Source organism: Corvus kubaryi, unplaced genomic scaffold (assembly GCF_017639235.1).
Source record: "Corvus kubaryi isolate FWS band 111438036 unplaced genomic scaffold, C.kubaryi_AGA036_p1.0 37216, whole genome shotgun sequence".
Lineage (NCBI taxonomy): Eukaryota > Metazoa > Chordata > Aves > Passeriformes > Corvidae > Corvus > Corvus kubaryi.
The window spans coordinates 762334-789460 of record NW_024581061.1 but is presented as its reverse complement, the minus strand read 5'-3'; the positions used below and the strand labels follow the sequence as shown (position 1 = coordinate 789460).

Genomic DNA, 27127 nt, shown 5'->3' with positions numbered 1-27127 from the left:
TTTCATGAACATCAACAATAAAACTAAGATATGATCTGTTCCTATATTCAGCATTAAGCCCCTGAAAAGATGGAGGAATCAAAATTAAGATATACAGAAAAATCTCAAATCAGCCACTTCCCACAATTAATATTAATATGTTCATACTTCACACACTGTTACTTTGATTATTATTCTATATTACTTTTGCTGGCTAGTAAAAAGTATCTTCAGTACTGAAGATTTTACTTCTGAGATGGAATAACATTCACGTTTTCTGATTTGATAGCCGGTTGTTAAAAGTATTCATCCCAATTCAGATCAAGACTAATAAATTTCATTGCAACAAAAGACACCTATACGATACTGAGAGGAGCCTTACTCCCCACAAAGTTTGATGAAAATACTGCTAATTTACCCAAGCAAGAGTTACACCAACTGGACAACTGGAAGGTAGCAACATCTTTAAAAGTTTCAAGGTTTCATTATCACTATTCTTGCAGCTCTGAGTATCTCACTAGGAGACTCTGGATCAGCACAGCTATCTAGCCACTATATACTGTCAGGGAAAGTTACAGTAACATTTATGGAAGCATCAAGTGCACTAATCTCCTAAACGTTAATTATACTGAAACAAAGCTTCAATTAGAAGCAGATCACCAAGCCCAACACACTAATACTTTTGTTTGCTGGTGTGTACGCATGCATTTCTGAGAAACAGATCTACAAGAGACAAAAAGCTGATCTTCATTTTACCTTCATTAGTTTTCTGCCCACATTCTCAGCTACTCTCTTTTCTAGTCTCCAACATCAAGGGTTTAATTTACAGTGTGTATCAGTTATTAAAATATAACAGGAACAAAAAAAAGCAACACAGAAAAACAGGTTTTCTGGCCGGCACATTACCTGGTTCTGTAGGCTGGGATTTGTTTTTTTAAAGTTAAAAAATAAATTAAAGTATGTATAGACATCGTGACAGAGTAATTAGAGTGCTTAAGCATCAGTGGGCAGCCTGGTAAAACAGGACTCCAAAGATGAGCAAGAAGAGATGGCGTGGTTTTTGAGGAAGGAATTGCCATAGAGGGGAACGAAGGGCAGGGAAATTACAGTACTTGAACAAAGCAGCAACATGGATAGACCTGATGGGTTTCCATGCTGTCACTCTCTTTGTGCACCTGAGGAACAACAGTCAGATGCCAAACAAATTACTGACAACAAAAAAGCAATCAGAATTAGGTCTGCTAAGACAGGTGGCTATCAAAGAGGATAAACACAATTCTTACAGAAAACTATTCCTTCAAGAAACTCCACAGAAAAGCGACAGATGATGGAAAGTACTCCCTAGGTGAAAGCACAAACACAATTCAAGGGATACCAACTAAAAACTGCAACTGGGAATTTATGAACTGAGTTTATATGCTAATGTGCCACCTCCTAACCTCTTCAGTCTCTGTGAATATACACAACTTGCCAAGGGACTTGAAAGAAGAAAGCCTTTAAACTTGTGAACGTTCCTGGGTTTGGTGACAACAGCCAACTAAGAGTTCAAAGAAAGGCTGCAAAACGAGGAAAACGAGGCACATGATGAAAAATGAGAAATGAAAACGAGGCACATGATGAAAAGCAAGTATAATGATTCAAGAGTGGGGTAGTGTGAGAAGCAGAAAACGCCTTGACAATGTGCAAGCTCTGCTCAGGAATAAGAAAAACATCTCTGTGTTATCAACACTGATTTCAGCACAAATCTAAAATGTGTCTCCAGACCAGCTACTATGAAAAAAATTTACTCTATCCCAGCCAAAACCAGCACGAAGTGACACCAGAAGATAGGCTTAAGAAGAGGCCTGGTACCATGATTAATTTTAAGTAAATAAGACTAGGAAATTTACTCAAACCAGTCAGGTTTCTTAAGTTTTCCCTGTGAAAGGGAATAGGAAAATGCCACAGTGCCTTATTACTGCAAACGTTACAGAGAACCATAAAATAGGGGAACAGAAGTTGAAATAAAGACAAAATAAGAGACCTTTTATAAGTTTTTGGTGAGGTCTCTATCAGTTAAAAAAAAAGCCAATTAAGCTCCTAAAAAGGACATCATTAAAGTAGTTAATTTTTAAATTTTAAAAAAGAGTGTTCTCTCTGAGACCTTATTTATGATCCAGGGAAGATGTCGGTGTACGCTGTCTCAGATTTATTTCCCAAATATAATGGTTTTTGAATGACCGCCTGAGTATAACCCCAGAAGCAAACCAAATTCTGAACTGTCCTCCTTTTGAATCTGTCATTTAGCTTTATTAATTTTTCGTAGTCCCCATGAAAGCATAACCACTTCATTGTTCATAAGATGCAAGCTAAGTAATTGGTTTGACTTTAGAACAAACATTAGAAGCAACCATATGCTGTCACCATCTTTGCCTGCTATTTGGGAAAAATCTGAAGACAAGACATTGATGCAAATATACATGAGAGCAATTAATTATTTGCAGCTCAAAGAGGAAACATGTATGAATGCCTGCCTGCATTCTCACAACAAATTTTCCAAAAATCAGCAGCACTCAATGGGCAGAATTAGAACTCTACTAAGCATAAGAAAAGAACAGAAATATAAGCAAAACTATGCATGAGACAGACTTTAGATCTAACAAGGGTGACACCTCTCTCTGGCTTTTAATAGCGACAACATTATCATTTTAAGAATGATACTCTGGAATACACAGACACTTTCAAACATCTTTGTATCATCGAAGTTACACAAATGTTCCTTAATGACTTCAGATTTGGACTCATGATTGTTTTTGTTGCAAACCGAGCCACAGTAGGAGAAGTAGGATTTTTACACAAATTATAAAACAAATTTGCTGTAGCTTCTAATCTTTCCATCATCTTGGCAGATCTGTATAAGATAAGCTGTGGAAGAGACATGAGAGTCCTAACCCTCCTGGTAGTGAGCCCCCACATGAGATGTGTTACCTCTCCCTTGGGTGTGACCAAGGGACAACGACCAACATTCAAAGCAGTAAAAGTGACACCCAATTCCATTAAACAATCAGATCAAGGTAGCTCTCAGGTGTTCAGCTCACAGTTAGATGCTGAAGCAAAACCTGCCCAAGCAATTTTGCCAGGGAATGATGCCAGGGTGCTTCTCCAAAGTACCTGAATGACTAGAGGCAGTACGACACTTTCTTCAGATCTACAGAAATCAGGAAGTAAGAAAGTGCCAAATGGTTACAGAACACCAAACAATGCACATATTTAGGAGGAGTTTTAGGTCACCTTTGTTTGCTCACTGGCCAACACAACAAGAACTGAATTTGTAATATCAGCTTGAGAACTAGAACAAGCACAATTATTAATAATGAGATAGCTGTAAATGCAGAGGAAAACCCACAACCCCCCCCCCCCAAAAAAAAAATCCCACCAAAAAAAAAAAAAAAACAACCCCAATGAAACAAAAAACCTAGTTAGGCACTTCATAAGAAGAGACAACTAGCAGGAAGGATCAGCTGAGGTAAATAGTCATTGAACATGACTGAAACACAGATGGACATTACAGCCTGTAAAGACAAATTCTCCTCTGGCCTGAAAGACTCTCCAGCTCACATTTCTACATTCAAGTTTCCAAGTAAAGACTTTTCATCAGCAAGTTATTAAAACCCCAAAGTAGCAAGAATTCACTTTATTCCCTATTCTATCTCTACTTGAGGACAGCCAGTTGCTTACCCTACTTCATACCCAGACTGTCACTTCTCTCTTCACAACTCAGTATAACCAGGAAAAAATAACTTGGTTCCTGATTATTCAACTGTAATTGTTTCTCTTTGGATGTTTTACAGCTGGAGGAGGAAAAGATACAAACAGGTGACCTCAGTTTTGACTTTAAATCAGTCAACAAATGAAATGTTAGTAATAAGAGACATGAAACAGACACATTACCCATGATAGGAAATACTAAATCTACAGCTGGACTTCAAAACAAAACCCTACAGTCCACTTTGCTGGGAATAAGAAGATATACAAAGCTTTGACTTGGGGTCAGGCCACAGGGTCAAATATACAAAGAGGATATAAATCAGAGATTATTTCTAAAACTTACTTTCCAAAGGACAAGACAGTGAGCACAGAAATATTTATGAAAACATATCAACACTGGAAAAAAGGCAAGTACAAGGGCATACAGATGTCAGCCCATCACAGATGTGCTGCCTGCTCTAGCAGTCAGACCTAACCCCTGTCCTCAGCCAAGTTTGGGGACCTGGCTCTCACATCCGGGGTTTAAAGCAGGGGAGCTCCCTTGGACAGTATACAACCGGGGAGTACCCCAGGACTCACACTACTGACCAAGCTGGGGAGTCAGGAAGGCTCAAGTCAAGACACTTCAGAGAACACATACTAAAATCTTTTCCAAGGAACTACGTTAAACCATTACTGTTGTTTTTTAAATGTACCTAATACTGGACTACAGCAAAATACAAGGAGTTTATTGCTCCCCTTTGTGATCTTTTCCAAAATGACACTATCATCATTGATAGGAACAGTAAAACGGTATCACAGTTGCAGGGAAAGAGAGTGCTGGGTATAAGATATCGATGATTTAACTTTAATGAGGCTGTGGAAAGAGTCCTTGCATCACACGCAGCACACCATGGAAAAAGGATGTCTTACCAAAAGCCTTCCTCCCTGCACCACAAGAAGTGGAGCCCATCTCCAGACCATGGGCTCAATGCTTATGACAACTTAGCAGATGGTCATGAAAGCAGGAATTAAGAGTAACATCCCAGCTCTGCAAAAGCCCACCTTCATCAGAGGCATTTAATAATAACATTTTTGTGCCACACAGCACAATTTTGAGAAACAGAGAAGCAAAGAGCAATGTAGTTACCGATGCAGCTCCAGCTTAGAGACAGGCCATTTGAGGCAATTCTGTACAGAAGTAAAAAATACGTAAGATGCCACAATTGATCACTTTTCTTTGTTTAAATCTAGTTATAAAGAAATTGTTTATTGTTAATGTAAATTATTACTTAGCAGAATTTCAGTGCAATGGTACAGCACTTCCATATCCCAGAGAAAGCGAATCCAGGACCCTGTTCATTTCCAAGTAGCAGGAAGCTGGCAAACAAGCAAGGGGCAAGCAGCCAAACCAACCACTACTGCTAAGAGTAGCATAAATCAACAGTTTGAATCAGAAGGCTTTACACTTCCTTTCTGAGGACTCGGCCACTTACTGCTTCTTTTAGAAACATTTATCAACTTTGAACTGATGCCTTGAAGTGGCTACCTGAAAACAGAGGCTAGACAAGAATAAGAGAATAAAAGTAAGTATTTATTTGAAGGGCCTTCAAAGGTACACCTTGGGAGTGTAAAGCCTACAAGGGGCTCCACCAAAGATGGATCCTGGGTCACGGGTTCTCCACACTTTTATAAGTTTGGTCCATTTGTATATCAGGGTTAATTTTTCAATTATAATTTTAGTTAATGATGTAATTATCCCAAGTTTTGCTCCTCCTCTCAAGGCTTTAGTTTACACATATTGGGGCCTGGGACAATCAAGGTGTCCTTGAAGTGCAAACCTAGAGAGGTTTGTTATACCTAACCAGCATGAGAGAACAGCAGCTAACAGGCCACACGAAACTTCAGAGTTACACACTAGGCAGTACAGGATTCGAAAAATATAAAAGTTAAAACCTAAGGCATCGGTATCAGGTCACTATGGAAAGGCATGAAAGCAGCAACAGTTGCAGAGTACCTCCATGGGTTTGACCTTGATTTGGGCCACTTCACTGTGAAATGTCAAAACAGGAGTAAAACTTAAAAGAGTTTTACAATCTCATACTGTTCTGACATAAAACATAACTCAGCATAGCATAACATAGAACTTTGACACTTTTCTTATACTTTATAAATAAAAATACCAGGCGGTCACATCACGTCACCAGACACAGCACAAAAAGCCACAGACAGCCACACAGACAGTCTCCCTTTGACAACTTTTATCCTCATTTAACAGCACTGAGTCCAGGGAAGAAGGAAAGAGCAGAGAGTATTTTTAAAAAAACTTTACAAAATGGAAACAGAATTCTCAAAGTAGAAAGCTACTTCAAAGCACCAGTCATAAAAGGAAAGATGCATAGGAGCTTGGAGGTAGTCACTCATATGCCATCAGTCCATAAGCAAGGACTCTCTTGTATCCTTAAGCCAAAGGGCAACTGAGAGACTGTCCTATCCCATCACCCATTCTGAAACTACTGAGCAATTCTTTTTAAATAATGAGATGGACCTCTAACACTTACACTGGCTAACCTTTGGAATTTCAAAAGAACCCACAGCTAACAAAATTATGCTGGTCATTTGGGTTACAAAAAAATCTCCAAAAAAACACAAGCAACATTTTTCTACATTAAAACAGGCATTTTTCACTGGAGGCACTCACATATCCCTAAAGATGCGCATTTTGATGATTCCACCAGGCTAAAAAAATCTTGATATGTCATTTTTCCTTGTAAAAGTTAACCACATTATGCTCCTGCAGAAAATTCTGTGCAAGTTATTTACAAAGACAGGCACCCAAACAAGTACTAAACCCCAAACATTGAATTTGAACATTCTGAAGGTCAATATGAGGCATCTAAGGAGATGCTTGTGCAACATACAAAATTAAGTATCAAAAGCACTATAGACAAAATGAACAAACTTTAAACATAAGTCCAATATCTAAAAAGGTATCTATCTTAATTTTTATTGCAGTACTACAATTTCTACTCCTACATTTGCACAGTGTGGAAACAACGCATTTTAAATGTCCAGTTATTATCACAGAATCATAGAAGAGTTTGCACTGGAAGGACTTTGAAAGGCCATCTAGTTCAACCCCTCTGCACTGAGCAAGGACATTTTCAACTAGATCAGATTGCTCAGAATGACCTTGAATGCTTCCAGAGATGTGACATCTACTATTGCTCTATGACAAAAAAGGGATGAATTTTCAGAAGCATACTTTCTCAGACCCTGATGAGAAAGTGTTTCATATGATGCAATTCAGGCAGAATATGTTTCAATCTGCTCGACACAAACCAGAGAAGAATTATTTTACTATACTTCCAAGAAAAAGTAGCAGTGACCAAAAGTCACCATTTGATCACTAACTAAAAAAGTTAAAATATGTGGGATGTGAACAGAATTTGACAGGTATTCTTAAAATACATTTGACATTATTCTCTCATGTGTTTTATGTTTTTAAAGATCTTGATAATCTTTGCTCATTGTACATGCAAATAACGTAACAATGCAAGCTAACTATTTAATCCAGCAAATTTCAAGTGAATTTCAATACTTGAAGAGTTGTTGGGAACAAACTTTCTTTGTATTGACAATACTTTAGCATTTACACTGCACAGCAATTTAATCAGGATGTTATAATTTGGTTCTGTGTGGGTGTCAACTGACTTGCTTCGAAGTCTGCTTCACATCCACAGAAGTTATTCACAAAGAAGATGCAATTATATTAATCACATGGGCTTATTACAGTGTCTAAGGCTTCTGCACATCTCCCTTTCGGAAGTTAGGACCTGCAACTCCACATATTGGAACACTTCCCCTGAAAGCAGTAAATATATTTCTTGACTTTTGGTGCACAAAGCCAGTTTTGCTGGTCCTGTAGCAGCACATTAACAGGCTTTCCAAATGCTCCTACATCCACAAGCTCTTAGGCAGGAGCAGGAGAAAAGGAAAGTCAATACAGGAGTCTTGAACACAAACATTTAAACTAAAAATAACCTTTTCTCCTTCAAGTTTGCACTCTTTTATACAGTGCCAGACATCAAAATAGAGACTAAAGTTCTAAACCCTAACATTTGAAGGAACTACACCAGAAACAGCTTCAAAATACCAACACAGAGGGCATCTAAATTAACCTATTTTTTTATCCATAGCTTACAAACATATGTTTATAAGACTCTTATCTTGATTTAAATAACTTGCAAATTGATGGAAAATTCATTACATCCCCCTGCGTAAATTATTCCATGATGAATTATCCTAATTTAACTACCTTTGCTTTCAGGTCTAGGGTGACACGAAAGATTAAGATAAAATTAAAGGCTTCATACAACTATTTTCCCCAAGTTTGTTTAAACCTCTGATACAGTAGATTACTGTAACTGCAAGAGCCAAGAATTTCTCTATTCTTCCAGTTTACATATTTAACAGCACTCTTCCTAGTGCTTCTAGTTCAGATATATAATACCAGGCCAAGTCACTGGTGCTGTGTAGCTAAACACACAGGGCAGTAGCTGCTGAGGAAGAGGAACAGGGAAACTAGACAAGGCCAAGTGAGAGATTTCATGTTTTAGCATCTCCCAATGAACTACAACAAGAACTGGCAAGATTCCATATTTATTTATTTTGCTGACAGGGATGTATGTTTTCAGGAAAACAAAAAATTCAGTCCTGTGATCAAATTTTGTTATATCAATACCACAAGACCTCTTTTGGGTAGAATGTGGTCACACATGGATCAGGAGGCTGGGACCATGGCACGGGGATGAACAGCAGGCGAGGGGAAATGCCAAGAGTCCCCAGTCCCAAGCTTGGCTCCACACTGAGAAACAAACACAGAACACACTCCGGTAAAGTTTTATGATGGTGTTCAAAAATACACAGGGAAAGAAAGACACTGGGGTGCTGGAGCACATCCAGAGGAGGGCAACAAAGCTAGTGAAGGGTCTGGAGCACAAGTCTTATGAGGAGCTACTGAGGGAGCTGGGGTTGTTTAGTCTGGAGAAAAGGATGCTCAGGGGGTACCTTACTGCTTTCTACAACTCCCTGAGAAGAGGTTGTAGCCAAGTGGGGGTCAGTCTCTTCTACTGAGTAACAAGCGACAGGACAAGAGGAAATGGCCTCAAGCTGTGTGAAGGAAGGTTTAGATTGGACATTAGAAAAAATTTCTTCACCAAAAGAGCTGTCAAGCATTGGAACAGGCTGCCCAAGGAAGTGATGGAGTCACCTGTGTAGATGCAGTGCTCAGGGACATGGTTCAGCGGTGGACTTGGTTGGCAGTGTTAGGTTAATGGTTGGACTCAATGGCCTTGGAGGTCTTTTCAAACCTAAATGACTCTATGATTCTAAGGTGAACATCTTAACAGCCTGATGGAAAGGAAAATGCTCCCATCCATGTTTGAGAGCAGCAGTGCTTCCCCAGTGAAAAAGCTTTCTAGCCAGGGAGGATAATTTTTGTGGAATAAAGCTTTAAGTTATTAATAAGAATGAAATCTCTTGACCTAGATTTTCTCCAGATTAAAAAAAAAAAAACATATACACACAACACAGCCTTCCTCTACAAACACAACCATATTACACTCATCATACAGCAGAGCACTTCAAAACAGATATTTCACAAAGAAAACAAAAAAAGGCTTTTGTGCTCCTCCCTTAGCCAGCTTTGTCTAAGAACATGAATACAGATGATGTTTGATTAAAACAGAAACCTGAACCCCAAGTTGCATGTATGTACTTTTCAAAAGCATTTTACAATTTGATTTTCTTCTTGCCTGCTGTGATAATTGATGAAAACTACACAGGGATTAAAATGAGCACAGGTGCATGTCTACATAGTTCAAAGAGATTTGATCTCAAATGAAAATAATAATAATAGAAAAAAGCTCAAGTATTTTTAGGAGTGGATTTATCATAGCCTAACCAAATAAGCCTAGATTAATAGGATTTTATAGTCCAGATTCCATGTAACTGAAATGTAAAATGTGTATTTCATAACGTATCAGAAACTTTTGTGAGCAGTACCTGATTTACTTGCATTAACAGCTCTCCGCATCATATGTGTCAGAGCAGACCCAGAGAAAAAATAAAGGCACTACAAACAATAAAGAGCACCAAAATACAAGGGCATGTGTAAAAAAGACATTTGGCACTAAATCAACCTTATTTTTAAATTTGTGAGAGGTAAAAGGAAAGTCTACGAGCTGAGAATATCTTTCTGCCAATATACAAATCAGCACAAAACCCGTGCTTATTTTCTTTGCCAAATTTATCCTGCTACAGCTGAGTCTCAACTTCCTTGCACCCATGAGGTCAGGGACCATTTGAAAAGAAATGCACAATACAGCTAATCTTTGTGTCAGCTCATCATACGTAATGCAAAAAACATGATTTTCCCCATTTTTCTGTCCCAGCTTCCTCCAGCAAAGCTAACTAGCATGTTGCTAATCCCAAATTTGTTGCACTACTTTGTTAAACAGATTTAAAAGACAAATACACACAAATCACACAGGATAAAGAATTTATTCTGTGCTCAAGGCTCACTGCTGAGCTTCTATAAAGAATTGAAAAAAACCCAAACCAACAGCACTTAATTATATAGAAAACTAATTTATTTTTCCCAAAGGAAGACTCTACACTTACATAGACATTTTTATACAACAGCTGCTTTCTTTCCTAAACTACCTAAAACACTCCTACAATAACATATATTCAATCTTCTTTCTGAAGCAGAATCCAATATATTTTTTGACCTCTGAATAACAACAGCAGGAGATTACAAATATATGGATCAGAGAGGGAAGAATTCCCTTTCCTCCCTTCCGTCCCCATGCAGGGGGGCAAGCTCAATGACTCCGTCCTATGGGACACAAGAGCTAATCAGCACTTCCTCCCAACAGGCTTAATTTCCACTTAAGCACCCTTTTGAGTGGTGAGAATGAGGGAACCCTGGCAATCATTTCACAGAAACACAACAGTGAAATTGTCAACATCTGAAATCTTTCCCAGTGGCCCTGTAACTTCATCTACCTCCATACATTTACCTGCACATCTTAACCACAGATTTACACTTTTGTAGCACCCAAATATAAATTAACTCCAACTCCCTGTCAAACATCTTATTGACTTAGTGGTTTTGGAACCCCTGAAGTTTTGACTTTAGATTTTCACACAACCCTCAGAGGACTCACCAGGGCACCAAGCCCAGTTTTTCAATAGACTGGTAAAGAAATTGAAATTAAGACATGAAAACCTGAAAAAAACCCAAAAAACACCCACCACAAATATATGCTTCTAGTATGTTTTCTTTAATCAAAACCACATCCTGTATCATTACTACACAACTCAAAAATATTTATTTTAAATATGTTAGAACACCAAGAAACTAATTTTCCTGTTGCTTAAACCAGTTTGTATGCTTGCTATTGATTTAACTAATGATGACAGATGATTTAAATAGCTCCCTGAATACAAAACTCTACGGATAAACAAAAGAAACTGCATAAAGAGAAAATAGTCTTTTACCAATTTCTTGTCAATTAAACATATTGCTGAACAAATTTAGTTGCAAGAGCTTGTTCTGGCCAATAATAAATTTTAGATGCAGTTCAATTTTTGCACACCACATTTAAGACTGCAGAGATCATAAAAGTACAAAAAGCAAGACCACTAAAAAAGTGAACAACTATTTTTCACATTTCACAAAATTCTGCAGGTCAATTCAAGCCCTGAAGAAGACAAAAACCTGGTTTTTTTTAAATTATAGCATAAAATTCTGTACACAAGAAACCATACATGTTTACTACAGAGTCTGAAAGTGACAAAGAGGGGACTAAAGCATGCACTGAAAAAACGTAAGACTTCAAATCCAAAATAATTTAAGTACTTTCAAATAACCTAAAATTGCTGTCATTTAGTTTTAATTAACACATAACCAAGTCATTTTTCTGCATGAATTTGCATAGCACATGGCTAATTACTACCTTGTGAAGAGTCTGGGGGGAATAAAAAAAGCATAAATCTTTACATAGTTCATCAACAATAAAAACCAAAATACCACCATGACTGCCTTTTTTTCTTTTTTTGTGAGAGAGCAAGTATAAATAAAAACATGCTTTTTAACAGAGAGGAAACTAAACAGGAATAAGACCGTAAAGTGAATCAGCACAGGAAACCCAGGATTAAGGCTGAAACTTTATTCTAATCCTTCTGTTCACAGAAGTAGCAGTCACCAGGCAGCATGTAGTCTGGGCATGCACCTGCAATACACAGGCAGGATTTAGAAGTACTTACAAGGACAACAAGCTTTGTCTGAGAAAAGTTTCTCTTTGTCTTAGGAGTATCTGCCTTCTCCAAAAAACAAACAATAACCATGCACATCAGCTTGTCAGTGATTTTGCCAGAATGATACCTGGATGAGACACATCCACAACCCATCGTTCCTGGAGATTGACCTGACAGTTAGGAAAAAGCTCAAGAAAAGACAAAAAAAAACCAAAACAAAAATCCTCTTTCTGTGAACATATTAAACAGTTCAAGTTGATAGTCATACCCCACCACTACTCTGTGAACTTTGCATTACCTTTATGTAAATTCCTGGATTAACTGAAGAAATCTACCCACTTGGTAAAGGTCTTCACCTTCCTCCGAGGAGCGGAGGAAGAATCCTTCAAACACAATGGAATTCCCCTGACAATTAAATAATATTATCATTTATCTGGTGCTGCAAAATGACTAGTAAAAGAACAAGGCTCATCTTTAAATATCATCTCCTTTTGCCTCACACCACCTTTTCTGATACTTTTGTACTACAACATTAGGTGCTGCAGCAGGAAACTTCCGGCTGGGCGTGGGACCTCAGGAATTCCTGCTGTCTCTATCTGGGAGCTCTTCAGGTGCACCTGGGAGCTAAACAACCATTCTCAAGTCCACAGACCCATTTTGTATCATGGAAAGATTGGGTCACCAATAAAAAGTGCATGGGGAGGGGTTTCTAAATCCTGTGATTATAAGTTTAGCATAGAGTGCAATAAAAAGAGAGCCACAGAGACCAATCTGAGACCAAAGCTACTACTTTCAGTCCTAAGCCATTTTGTTACAAAAGTTTAAATATTAAAGGAGCAAGAGACATTTTACTTACATTGGTGCTGTTTCTCTTGGAGTGGAATTGAATTTGGTGAACTATACCCATAAACTGGGTTCAACTCCATTAGTAGCCAAATACTAACAACAATAAAACCACAATTCAACTCCGTGAAGTGGAAATGCTTGCAGGCTACTTTCTGGCCCTTCCCCTCAAGCATATATAACAAGCTGATTGCCATCAGAAGTGGTTTCATATCACCTCATATTCTTCCACTAGGGTCTTCCATAGCCTGAAGAGTCAGCTGCAGTCCAGCAACACGCATCACAGAGCAAAGGACAACTTACTTATTCCCATACACCATATGGATGTTTGTTCATTTGCAATCAAGCTACAGGATCACATCACTAAGTAAACAAAGAATTTTATGGCATTCATTATTATTTTAAAGCAGTCAGACATCAGCTGCTATATCTAACTATGAAGAAACTGTCACAGGCAAGCTAACAAGCTCCTAAAAACTGCAACTCACTGAGCTGATACTAAAAGATACTTGGAGAAGTAAAATAGCATTTCAGCTTCCAAACTGAAGATGTTTACATAATTAAGATATGCAAATAAGGATAAACAAAAAAAAGGGGGAAAAAAAATCTTAAAAAGCTCTGACTACATCTGCAACCATTTTCCTACTTAGAAAGCCACAGCCTTGACTGACAATCAAGTACTAATACTAATCGTTATTTAAAAATTCATGGTAATTATATAGCTTATCCTTTTAAACAATTTACTGTATTAAATACTAAACAGCTTTATCCTGCATAAAATCAAGCCAAGATACAACAGACCCCCTTCACTGCAATTCTCGGTTTTTCCTTTGAAAAGCAAACTCATTATGCTCTATAAAGAAAATAAAGTCTCTAAAAGACTAAATTCTTTCTTTCTTTCTCAAAGGCAGGCTCTGAAGAGATTGCATAAAAAGATTTTATTCTTGGCTCAAATATGAACATTTGGGAATCACTACTTTTGAGCAAGGACTCACCCACATAAAGGCAGAAGAATTTATTTTGAAAAGTGGTGTGAAATTTCAGGGGGAAAAAAAAACCACATGTATTTTGCACTTCCCAGCTTTTGGTACTTTTCCAGTTAAGACAAAAATCTCAAAATAACCTCTTCCCCATATAACTGTTTTTTCATAGATGCTTCCAAGCTATCTTATACCACCAGCAAGAACTTCTACAAGAAAGTAACTATTTCCAGACAATCCAACTCAGAGGATGGACAGGAAGATAAAAGTAAGAGCGTTTCAGATATTTTAGGAGAGAACGTGGGAGAGTGGCCTGGGAATACCTTTCACTGGGTGCCACCTCATGCTGCCTTGTCACCAGTCTGTTCAGCACTCTTCAGAAGATGTAGGGGAGCAATGCCACAGTTCAGAATTCATGGACAACCTCTCAAAGCACAGGGCAGGGCAGGAGTGTGAGCCCAGCCCTCCCACTAAGGACTACGTTCCTACCATAGCTAGCAGTCCTCGGAGGAGCAACGCTTCTCCTTTGGATGCAAACCATGTACTGCAACTGTTTCCCCAGATTCAGGCCAAACCAGCTGCAGAAAGGGAAAGCTCATCTCGAAGATTAGATCAGGTCCCTACAGAAACATTTGGGACTTTTAAACAAAGAGTATTATTTGTGTGTGAACACATGTGGACACCATCATGTTACAGAAAGAATACCAAGGGATAGAGAGGAGGATTCAGTCTTCTGTCTCCAAGATGACTCAAGATTACCTGCAGACATCCACATAACATTTCTCAGCTGTTGAGGAATGTTGCAGATCCCACAGCTAAGGGCGCAAATCAGAAACCAGATCAACTTCTTTCTCCCATCTCATGCATGCATGCTTTCCTGGAAATGTTCTTCTGTGTATTCTCATACTGTTTAATGTAAAGGAATTGCTATTTCTCTCCATTTAAGATGCAAAATCCCAGCTATGACCTGCGAGTGCTCGGCACGGCTGAGCTCCCAGCACAGCAGCCAACTAAGTCACCTGTGGTTCTCCTGCCAAGTGCCCATCACAGAACCAGAGGTGAGACACACCAAAGGATTCAGGAGGGATGGCCAGGTAGATCCTATGGTCCAACCCAAAGGCAAGCCATGCCCTAATCCAGGGCAGAGGCAGGCAAGGCCATGTCCTATGGGCTCCTGCAGGAAGCCTGAACTTGGGGCACAGCAGGGAGGCTTCTGCGCTTTCCAGGGGCTGCCTCTTCCCAAGACCATCGGGAAGCACTGCAAAGTGCCCCCTGCTGCCAGGACAAGCCCAACACGTGCATCCTGCCATCAAAGATGGAACGGAGGACTGCAGAAAGACTCTGCCCAAGCAGGCGCTTGGCCTCTGCCATGTTGCAGATGTGCCTCCATGAGCTGCCTTTACAGCAGGAATGGGAAAAAACGGCAGCACATGGTGGCAATTTTGGTAACTGCCCTCCTATCACAGGTATCAGTCTCCAGCAAGAATTACTGTACCAGGCACCAGCTCATCTTTTCTTTTCCCTTTTTATTTAAATATCCACACCCTGGAACGTACATAGGAGTAAATTAAGGCACTTGTATTATATAGGTCAAGTCCTGACCTGTTCATCTACATACATTAGCATACAGGTAAAAGTACTACAGACACGAAAAAGGATGCATTAATGGTTAGCTCAAATACACATCCTAGGCACTGTTAGAAGGGGAAAAAAAAACAAAAAAAAATTTAAGACAACAGAAAAGTAACAACAGAGACAGTAAGGCAGTACTTAATTTGAATCTTTTTCCCCAAGAAAATTTTCCCTTGTAAATAGTTAGATGTATTTTATGAGTAGACAACATAATAAACCAGACATCTTAATTTCATTTCACTTTACATTTTGTAAGTATTCAGGCTGAAGACCAAATATATAAATCAAGATAATTCAGATCTGTCTTGAAAGCTTTTAAATAATCTGAAAACTTTGTACATGGTTTCCACATAGAATACATCTCTTTTCATGAAGAACATATCCCTTTTCTTCTCAAGTCAGAAAAGAATTGGTTAAAACAAAAACCATCATGTAACTGAGAACATATAAGCAGGTGTGGTTTGTAATTTCTCATCAGGGAAAAGAAGTTCTCCTAGACTTTAAGCTGCCAACGTCTGTGAAGTTGTGATCAGAGATACAGTATTATTAAAAAAAGGAGAAACTGGACAACAACCGAATGACACACTCCCTTCACTGTCAGGAGCCTTCAGAGGTACAAAGCACAGAAGCCACAATTAACCCAGCCATACACCAGCACTGTAATTCCCTCTTCCATATCCAGCCTCTGCCTCTTCCTTACCCTTAGAGAACACTCACTAGAGGTGCCAGTGAAGTTTACAGGGCAGTGACCACAGACTTTCTGACATTCTCATTTACACTTTTATTAATTGCCATGCCAATGAGCTAGTTGATCATGGAAAAAAATTGTAAGAGCTGTTCAGCGTGGTGAACAAGATATACCTCACCTCAGTTCTGTTTATCTTATTGTCAGAGACCGCAATCTTTGTGATTATGAAAGTGAGTTCTGACATTGACTTGAGAAAAATCCCAGCCTAGGAAAATCTCTGCACCTCTGTGTAACTCTGCAAAACAACTTCAAAGAAAGAAAAAAAAAGAACTTGTGCCCATGTGACTGTTCTACAGAAGAACAAGAGGCTATTATCTCCACTCCAACATATCAGTTTTTCCAATAACACTAGAAGTGACTTTTAAGAGTTCCATATTCTATATATTGCCTATTGAGAAGGGAAAGGTACAAAGGAAACAATGGGAAATCCACTTGCCACTCCAGAACTGTAATGCAAAAGGAACAACGTGGAGAGCTATTTTATTGCTTCTTTCAGCTCAGTATATTATGGTTCCAAATTACACTCCACTGAAGCCAGACTTCATGGGGATTGTCAGCACTCTTCTGTCTGGTTCAATGTCAAGAACAGCTGACATCATTTTCAAATATAACATGGCTTTCAGAATTTGCACTAAGTTGAATGAAGTATTCCATGAAAGCAAATCACTCTGATTTAGGAACAGGTTTTTTTGCTTCTCATTAGAAGTTCAGCTTTAAATTAGTGGAAGTTCTAGGCATGGGAAAAACATAGGAGAAAGACTGGAACCTCACAGCAGGCAGCTTTGCATTAGACAGTATCTGTATCACAATCACCATAATACAAGCTGCCTCCTTGCCTTCATGTCCAGCTCATACTGCAATTGCTCCAGCCTTGAACCCACAGCAACAGGTGACAGCCACCGGCCTGCAGAGCTGCAATACCAACCACGTTCACTGCAAGGGCTTTTTGGATACCAGTCTTTGTCCTTCCAGTCTCCACCTTGTTGTCCCAGCTCAGCTGGCAACACCTAAAGGGAACAGTGTTTCCCGGGAAAAGGTTCTGGGCACACAGCAAGCGCGAACAAAGGGCACTGCGAGAGTGAGCATGGATCTGTATGGTGGGCAACTCTTCTACTCAGTACCTATGCTGATCCCCTCTGAACAAAATATATAATACTGTCCTGCCCTTCAGCAGTAAAGCAAGCCTACTCTCACTACTAGCATTTGATTAGTCTTGACCACAATGACAGCACAGGAGGCTAATATTCCTCTCTGCTCTCAGGCTCAGTAGCACAGCCCACACAACCCAGTAAAATATACGTAGGAGGCGGAGTGTGAGGATCTGATTTCATGTTGGGGCAAGGCATCTTATAAAAAAATCTTTTCAGTAACAGTCATCCAGAAGTAATATGGAAATCAAATTAGTTGATTGCAACAATCTAAACAGCATCATTTGATATGGTCATAGAGGTTCTTGGATAATGAAAGTTTAGAAGGAGAAATCCTATATTTTATTAAATTCAGCATATCTGGGGGACAGGGCCTCTCCCTACAGCTTTTGCCCTACTGCATTTTAGGCCAAGTAATGAAAACATTAATGCAGCTTAGCCAGCAAAGCACAAGTTAATTCAACTTCTATCTCTCCAAAGCCTATAATTCTCTGGTCTAGTCTTCACGAAGAGCACTTAAAAATGTTTCAAATATAATGTGAATACCCTTAAAATCATCTCTTCACATGCCAGTTTATGAGAGGTATGAATGCTACTCCAGAAGGTACTGCAGAGTGCACAGTTCTCTTCCCAGGCACTGGAAGCACAAGCAGGTGTACCTGCAAGGTTAGGATATAAAAAGCCCAGGAAACATGCAGGTTTCTCCAGGACACTATGGACAAGCCAGTCATGAGGACACAGCTGTTTCACAGCTGCACAGTATCCAAATCATCATGACTGCACAGGCTGCACACCCACTGAAGCCCAGCATGAGCCATAAAGTTGACACAGCTTTGGGTACAGAAGGGGGACAGTAGCAATGCAGGGCACCAAGAGAGGGCATGCCTGGCAAAATTCAAGAGCAGCTTGAGATGTGAGGTGCCACTGGAACCCAGGGAGGACACCATACTCCAAATTCTTCATATAATGCTTACAAAGGGGTCCTCTAGGGCAGTCCTGTATCAATTCTTTCAGCCCAGCATCTGATTTCTTACTCTTCAGAAGATAAGCCATTACCTCCTGGTGCTAAGGGAGGCCTCTTTATTTTTTCATTCACATTCAGCATTTACTCAGAAAATTTTCCTTCATCCTTGACCCCTCCAGCCTGCATAATAATACAGTTGATCAAGAATTGTAGGCCAGTGACTCAATTTTGCATTTTTATTACATTTGAGAGAAAGTCTGCTGCAATAATCTTGTTCTAGGTCATCAGCACTTCTGTTCTTTAGTATATATCCTGGGTAAAGCCCACGTAAACAAACTAGCAGGGTGATACTTCACATAATTCTTTGTCTTTCTGGTCCAATCTCTCATTTCATTCAAGTTTGCTGTCAGTTTCCAGGTTCCTAGGTCAGGAGAGGGTGTTTCACACAACTGCTGAGTATGCCAGGATGGACGGCTTCACAACTGGGGCTACAGCATCAAACAGCACAAGGGTGTAGAACCAAGAGACTTTTAGGAATAAATAGTATCAAAAACTAAAATAAAATTGGAAAGGCCAAGGAGCAGTTGATTGTCCCACCTCTCAGAACTACAATATATCCCATTTAAAATTTCATCCCCAATAGTAACAATGCAAAGAAGCTCTCAGAAAGCTGTGCAGAAAATTACTGCCCTGAACACTACCAATTTTACATTTGCTGAGTGAAAACCATATGTCTATTTGTGTGCATTTCGGCTATTGCACATTTCATTCATTAAGATGAGAAATTGATTTTTTTTATGCAATCTGCTACTATTCAGAGAGCAAAACAAAATAATATCTGGTAGCAGGCTTGCTGGTTTTGGCTTTAGAAGGGTGGGGGTTTTTTTTCCTCTCTTCCTGTGAGAGGAAAGCTTTTCCCAAAGGATTCAAGCAATTTCATAAAACAAATGTAAAAACAAAGACACTTTTGTTTAAGGACTGAAGGGTTTGTTTTGGTTTAAGGGGGATTGAGAGGGAAGGAAGAGAGAAATGATACTGATCATCTTTCAATTAAACAGGGGAAAAAAAAAAAAAAAAAAGAGTTCTCAGCCCTAAAAGAAATTTGTGTGATAGCACAAAGTTGCTATAATAAACAGAAGACAAATTGGGATTTATTTTCTAAATAAACAATTTTGTTTATTTTAGTCACAACTGAACACCTCAAATGACTACAGCAAAGATCAGAGGAAAACAACGTTTCTCTCTAAATTAAAGAGAGCATTGTGCACTCCTGTATGCTGTGCTTCATTTGTCAGTGTCTCCTTTTCCTTACAGTCTACCAAACAGAAAGAAAGGGGGGTGAGGGGAAAGACCTGAAATCTGTGGTTTTAAACACACAAAGATTTGAGGGATTCACTTCAGCTAGAAGTTCTGAAGTTCAGCCTAACAAGCATAATTTCATTTGCAGGAAATAGGACCCAATATTACAACAGGAGTAAACATCAAACTTGCACAGAAAGCAGTGCAAGATGGAGACACAGCCCAGCCATAAATAAAGACAAAATTAACTAGAATACCTGAAATCCTTCAGCAAAGTATTCATGGAGGCCTTGCAGGAAATCTGAGTAAGCAGACCTTCACATCTGCAAATATTCCCCAAGCATTTGTACAAACGCATTGCAGAAATCACACATTGTGGAACTGTGATTCTAGTTTCTGACTAGCAGATACTAATTAATAGAATAAACTGATTTATCAGTAAGTCCCTACATATTGTATCAAGTTTTATTATGTAGAGAGATGATCACAAGCGATCTCCAGTGACAAATAACATCTATCCAAATGGAGCAAAAGCAAACCCTGAAGTCTCATTCACACTGTCTACCATTTAAATTCATTCAGGATTGACACTCACTGCAATTATCATTCAACACCCAGAACTAACACACTGGGCCAACTCAACAGTAATAAAATTCAGTAATATTGCAGCTCAGAAAGGCAAAACAACACAGATTATAAGAATCTTGTAGTTATATACAATATGCACATGGAATGCATCATGTTACTTACTTGTACTTACATGAGCATTTACAAATGTTAGTAATAAATTTGACTTTTTCCAAATATAATGTTGAAGTACATGGTTGCATGAGAAGAGACAAAAGGTTCTTAAGCAAGATTTAAAGTCGCCTAAACCCACTGGAGTTTGACAGGAAGACAAATAACAGATTGACAAACATACCACAGCAACATTAAGTTTTATATATATGAAATAAAGTACAAATAAATTACGCATTATCATCACCATCATCTCCAAAGTGTTCTACCCAAGCATTACTTAGATGATTCTCCTCCACCCTAATTTAAACTGCACATATCTATATATACATGAGACATAGTTTCCATGTGGCCATCTGACCTCCCAAGAAGTAGCATGCACAGAGTAACTTGTCAAATAGAGAGAGACAACATACAAAGGTCATTACAAATCCAAATGTCTGGGTTCACTCACGAATTTGGGTAGTCACTTAAAATAGACTTGTCTAATACTGTGGAGACACACTGGATGAAGAAGACAACTCAGACAATACTGAACTCTACTATTATCTTCCAGTCCAATAAAGTCTTAAAACACTTCCTCCCATTTCTTAATGCAGACTTTTCCAAGACCTCAAATTGTAACAGGAAATTATTTGAGTGATTTTGTTTTTAAAGAACACAACAAAGCACCAGCAGACAAGTGCTCTGCTCTTTGATTTGCTAAAGACTGTTCAAATTTAGGTTGAACCTCTACCTTGTAAATACAAAATACCTTTTCCACCTCATCCATTAATATTTGGGACTTGAAGGCTGTCAACTGAAAGATGCTATAATGCCCAACACAGCCCTAGTCTCATCTTTTTTAACGATTCACCCAACACTTGTAAAATAGAGCAATAGCAATAAATGAAAAATCACAGTAAGCAAACAGCCTAATAATGGATGCTAAAAGCTACCAGGACAATAAATTCAATTTTCCCAGGGATTGTTAAATTATTCTTCTGATGGCTCAACACAATCTTTTCACAATTGCTTCCTATGGGGCATGCTGACACATTGAGTTCATTACATAGCTCCTCTTTAAAGAAAAAAACACACAGGCATTTAAAGCAAACACCTAAAATTCAATAGTTCAGATTTTTAATAAACTATGCTGGAAAGGAGTTTGCAACTAGATTATTTCTAAGGAAGTAAGACACCTGCCTTATAAATTCAAAACAAACAGACATAAAGCAATAGCAAGATATTGATCTTGCTTTGATGTACAAACACACTCAAAGCACTTTATTTTTCCAACAGTTCCTCTCAAAATACATTCACACAGGTGACATACTCTTTTTTCTTGTTGAAGAAAACTTCCACAAGTTTCACTGGGCATACAAAGACCAGCTACAGGAGGGCTTACAAACAGACAGACTCTGATAGTACAGCAAAGATCAAACTGTGTCAACACGGCATAGCCTTCAAACCACATGCACCATCTTTACATTTTCAATGGGCCAGTCAAGTCTTCAACAGTGCCACTAGAGAAAGTGTCTCAACTGGCACAGCTCATACCTCAATTTCTTCCCAGTGGTTAGGTTGCATTGGCCTTTGCATAGCTCAGCACCAGTGCCTGGGTAAGGTACTGCAAAACGAAGCCACAGACAAGCACACATCCCCCCCAGCCCCCACCACGGATCCTCAACAGCCCTGTGCTTCATCTACCGCTCAAGGCTCTGCCCAAGCCCCTCCCCAGGCAGCTCCTCCTACTTCTCCTCCCAGGGGCACAGTCCCCAACAAGAGGATGCAGCCAGTGCCACAAAACACTCCTAAGACCAGAGAGCATGAAATCAGGCACAGGATAAATATGGGCACTCACTCAACAGGAGAACATACCCTTTTATTTATTTATGAGTGCAAGTCAACCAACCTGACCTCCAGCCTGCACGTCCATTTATGCATTTTCTGTTCCACACATATTAATTTCTGGTTATCTTTAATATTTTATGACTTATGCTTGGTTCCACTCCATTATGCACTAAAAAGAGAACAAAACAGTTACTAATGTCATACATAAGTGTTTTTACTTGCTATAAATTCTGTTCACCATCACGTGATTAGACAACACATGCTCCCCAAAAATAAGTGCTTCTGCTCATCACACCTCCTTTACTGAAGTGATTTCTATTTCTGTTGATTAACTGTGAACACCAAAGCATAAAATATGGCAGCTTCAGTTGCCTGAACTGCTCAAATCCTGAACAGTCACATTCAAACTTCAATACTTAGCTGGGACTCAGGAGACGTACAGCTAGGAAGGCATCCAGAATCTGACAGTGAGGAAACTCCTTTTGAATTCCCCATGTAGATTATTCTTGTATTCGTTCATCAAATTATCCTTCTGTACCTCAAGTTTTTAATCCAAAATCACAGCTGAATCTTCAGTTTATGACCCTTCCTCTCCTCCAAGAATTTGCCCCAGGGAATTTCTAAGCAGCTGCTATCTCCCATCTCTGCCATTACGAAGACACAAAAGCCAGAGCAGTTTAAGTTCTGATCTCTCATCTAATTCCAGACTGTTCACACTATGTGATCTTTGTAGCCTGGATGTCCAACTACATGTTCCACTAGGATTTAATATTATCTGTACATAAGTGCCCAGAACTATGTACAGTATATGACACGAAATCTCCCTAATGCCTTGCCTAATAACTTGTCTACCTTCACTGAAGAGCTCTTCCTGAGCATCACGTTTGCTCCCATTTCATGGTCAGTACCAAATAAGAGTCATCCCCATTTGACTATGGCGGTCAGGCCTTTTCCACCAAGCCTGTTTTAAGGGATGACTTGCCAGCTGATAGCAGATGTGTTGCTAATAATCACTCAGTAGATAACTTTGCTTTTAGACCAATTTGACTTCCTGTCATTCCTATTGTTTCAGTCATCACAGATATTCAATTCTTCCTGTGCAATAATCCAACCCACCTCAGTGCTGACTACGTTTCCCAACTGTGCCTCATCAGCAATCGTCCTTTTCATAAAGTTATTTCAGCCAGTATAATGAAGCAAAGAGACCAGTTCCCCACTAATACTAATGCAGGGCATGAATGATTCCTTTATTCATGCAGGCAAATGCACAATTTCTCCTTCAGGGGACACCTCACCATTCTTCAGCCAAGCCCCACACTTCCAATTTAGTTATTTTTGGTGTATATGCATTGAACTGAAACCTTCTGCTCCTATTGTCTGGGATATGCAGTATTTAACCAGTAATAATATGACTTTAGTCTTTCATGACCTAATTGTAGCAAATACATGATGCATTTTATCCTGTTTTCCACTTAGCTTTGTATACTTAATTACTTTTTCCATTCCAAATTTGTTCTAAATCCTTGAATTCTACTGTGACCAGAGTAAAAGGTGTGAAAATTTCATTCTCTTAAAATAAGTAGAACTATACATCTTTTGCTATCTTTCTATCACAACTGCTACATTCAACCTAACAGATAATGCCCAATTCTGTTTTTTTTAACCTGGCTCCAGTGCCCTGTACCAAGTCTTTCAAAGCCCAAAAGCAAACACCTTTAAACTTAGTTGACTGGGAGCAGACATAAGACATTTATTCTGGTCAATTCCATTTGTCACCCTATCTTTCTCCCATATTCAAATCCTCATCTGTATGTAAAACTACGCAACTAAAACATGAACTGCTAATTTTAGAGGTATCAAGCATTTTTCATACAGCCTGGTCCTCACAACATCACAGCTAAATTCTCTTCTCCTGCTCTTTTTAATTTTTTTCCCCTTTCCTCATCTTAAATTTCTTCATCCACTAGCTTTTGGCAATTCACATGCTATCCCTGCAGTTTCTGCTCTCCAACAATCAATCTCCTCCTTTACTTCATTCCTTTTAGGTTTTCTGGTAACTTGCAATATCTCATTCTCAAGCAAGGTCCACAGCCCCACTTGGCAAGCTTTTCCTCCTCCTTAAAATGCAGTTTCCAAGCAGCTATTGTACCTTCCACTTAAAACAGTCCAAGACTTTTTTTTTTTTTTTTAATTTAAACCTCCAACTCCTACAGGCCTTTAGCTCTGTGGACAACACAAACTAGTTCTTCTAACTTCTCAGAACTCGCCCTATTAAATAAAGCTTCCTTGAAAGAAACACTTTGTAGTTGAAACATACTTACCCTTCAGTTTAATTCAAAATTACTCACTTGTGGCTGATCAACACATGTGCTTAAGGCCTTACGGAATGGAGCTGTAATCTAGCAGCAGAAAACAAGACACACAGTGGGAGACTAGAGATGTTCCAGAATTTAAAGATACACCCTCTAGTTCTGGGCAGGCTGTAAACATAAGCCTTCATTTACTCTGCATTCCACTACAATTAATGGCCAAAATCTACTCTATGATAATTCAGTGTACTGACTTCCAACTTAACTAGTCAGCACTGGGAAACATACAAAAGCACATTTGAGAAACACCTTCCATTTACACACTAGCACACTATCCAAAATGTGCTCTGTAGCTCCAAGCGATCAAAACATGTTTGCAAAGCTGCATCCTATAATTTGACTCAGCTTGGCCTCAGTAAATCAACCTCAGACCTCCACATTTTAAAGCATATACATGAACCTTTAAGAGAAAGCCATCTCCCATACAGTGGAAGACTGCACCTATATTAAGTGCAGCAACAAATGGATCTTCAGCATGTCCACCACAAGCCTAAGAGGGGCAGAGAAGGAAGGTGCTGGTGGCCAAGTGCTACAACACAGAAAGATCCTCTCTAGCAAAGTGACAGTGAATCACCTCCACGTGAATCTGGAAAACATGGTTTCCCTCTTTAGATTGTGATACAGTTTTCTTAACACAGATGCACTGGCAGGAAGGTAGCCCAGGCCTTCTGTGCAGCAGAATGAACCTGCTGGCACAGGCTATCAGTCCCATCGAGGCAGTAAATCACACTTACCACCACATTCCTGGTATGCCTGCACCTACACGACAGTGCACAGGCACCTGCCTGCTGCCTCCTGATACCCAGAGGGGAAACTCAGTACTGCAGCCTGAAATATCAACTGACATGCTAAGTTACTAACCCACATTAAATGGGGGCCCTGAGAGGGCACGCAGCTCTGTCAGCTCCAACAGCCCCACACCACAGCAAGGGCTGCCCACCATCCATGAAGGATTGATGGTGGTCTCTGCATCCACCTCCCTTGGCCACCAACACCATCAAGTTCATCTCCCATGGAGCACCTCCATGCTGCTGGTGCCTTCTGCTCCCATGACTAGTCTCACCAGTTTAAGTCAAGCCTTTCCAGCAGGGGGGTGGGTGTTCTGCAGCCCTCCAAATCGGGGAGCATGGCACTGGACACTTTGAAAAAGCAATTCATTGTTAGTCATGCACGAGGAAATAGCATCCTACCTTTTACTCCAGAAGTGCTTAAAAGTGTTTTATCCTGTTAATTCTAGGTCACTTGAGCCCACGTGTGGTATGGATTACACCGACCCTTTTAGAGCACTCAACATTTTTAAATAAGTAGGACACTTAACATTAGATGCACATCTAGCTGCACACCACACACCAAGATCTGCCAGTAGGCTTTAAGGCACAACTAAGGAATAGTTGCTTTATAAAGCATGGCTCTCACAGCACACAAGTACAAACATGAAATAATTTATAAATGCCAAATCTGACCCTGTACCACACTAAATCAGTATAGGCATTTTACAAAAAATGCCTGTATTGGATGAACTGAAGTGACCTTTTGCAAAGCCACCCAACAAATCAGCAGCAGATTTACTAACAGTACAAGTATTTACAGCTGAGTGATAAAAAGGTCTACATTAAAGATAAAAGTCGTCCTGATGTTTACAAAATACAACAGCATTGTCATAGCAAGCACAAAGAAGATGTTTCATGCTTAAATATCTGAGTATCTAGAGACTTCAAACACAAGGAAGAATCAACATCCAAAGAACCATAAAATCCAAGCTTAATTAAGTTAACACGACGATTCACTGGAGATGTTAATTTGCCAGTGTCAGGTCTCTGCAAGTTTTAGCCTTCTTCTCTGCACTATGAGCCGCCATATATATTGGACCCTTATAGACACCAATAATCCCATTGCTTTCCCTCCTTTTCACAGATGCCTTGTCTGAGCGAGGGAAGGAGAACGAGGAGGAAAAAAACCCACACGTTTAAGTAAATTACCTTTTGGATCAGCCTCCTCTCCTCACCCAGCTGAAGTTTTCTTGAGGTCAGATTAGCACTCAGAAAGGAGAGCAGGCGCCGGCAGGCCCCTTGGCAGGCAGTGCTGTGACAGACGCGGGGCAGACCCAGGGGAGGCAGCCATGTGCTCAGCCCCGCAACCCCCGAAAGGGCATCCCGGGAGGAAGTTCTCACTTCGCACCGACTCGGGGAAATAGCCGCTGGAAGCGATAGCTGCTGGACTCCTCCGAGTTTTCTCCAGGGCCATATGTTTTCCCCTACCATTAGCGAGGCATTTCATAGGAGCCAAACCGCCCTGCCCGCTCCGCCGCGAGCCCGCTCGCGGGCTGGGGGCCGGAGCCGCCGCCCCAGGGGCCGGGGGCGAAGCCGGCTCGGCCGGCGGGGCACCACCCGCGGCACCCACCCCACGGGGCTGCGCTCCGTCCCCGCCGGGAGCCGCCCGCCTGCCGACCCCCGGCGGCGTGGCTGGGCTGGGCAGGGCAGGGCGGCTCCTGCTGCAGCACCCGGCGGGGCGAGCCCCCCGCCCGCCCCCGGGGCGGCGAGGCG

General features: G+C 40.0%; 1 protein-coding gene across 2 annotated transcripts in view; it reads right to left on the bottom strand.

The window, feature by feature from the left end:
* Nucleotides 1–27127, bottom strand: part of FAM110B (family with sequence similarity 110 member B) — a 115538-nt gene that overhangs the window by 88055 nt on the left and 356 nt on the right. The window contains exon 1 of one of the 2 annotated variants that reach the window (XM_042022573.1): nt 26564–26838. The exons of the other annotated variant lie outside the window; for it this stretch is intronic. The gene's annotated coding sequence lies outside the window, so the exon portion shown is untranslated. Of the gene's footprint in view, nt 1–26563; nt 26839–27127 lie in introns of those variants that run through there. 2 annotated transcript variants of the gene reach the window in all.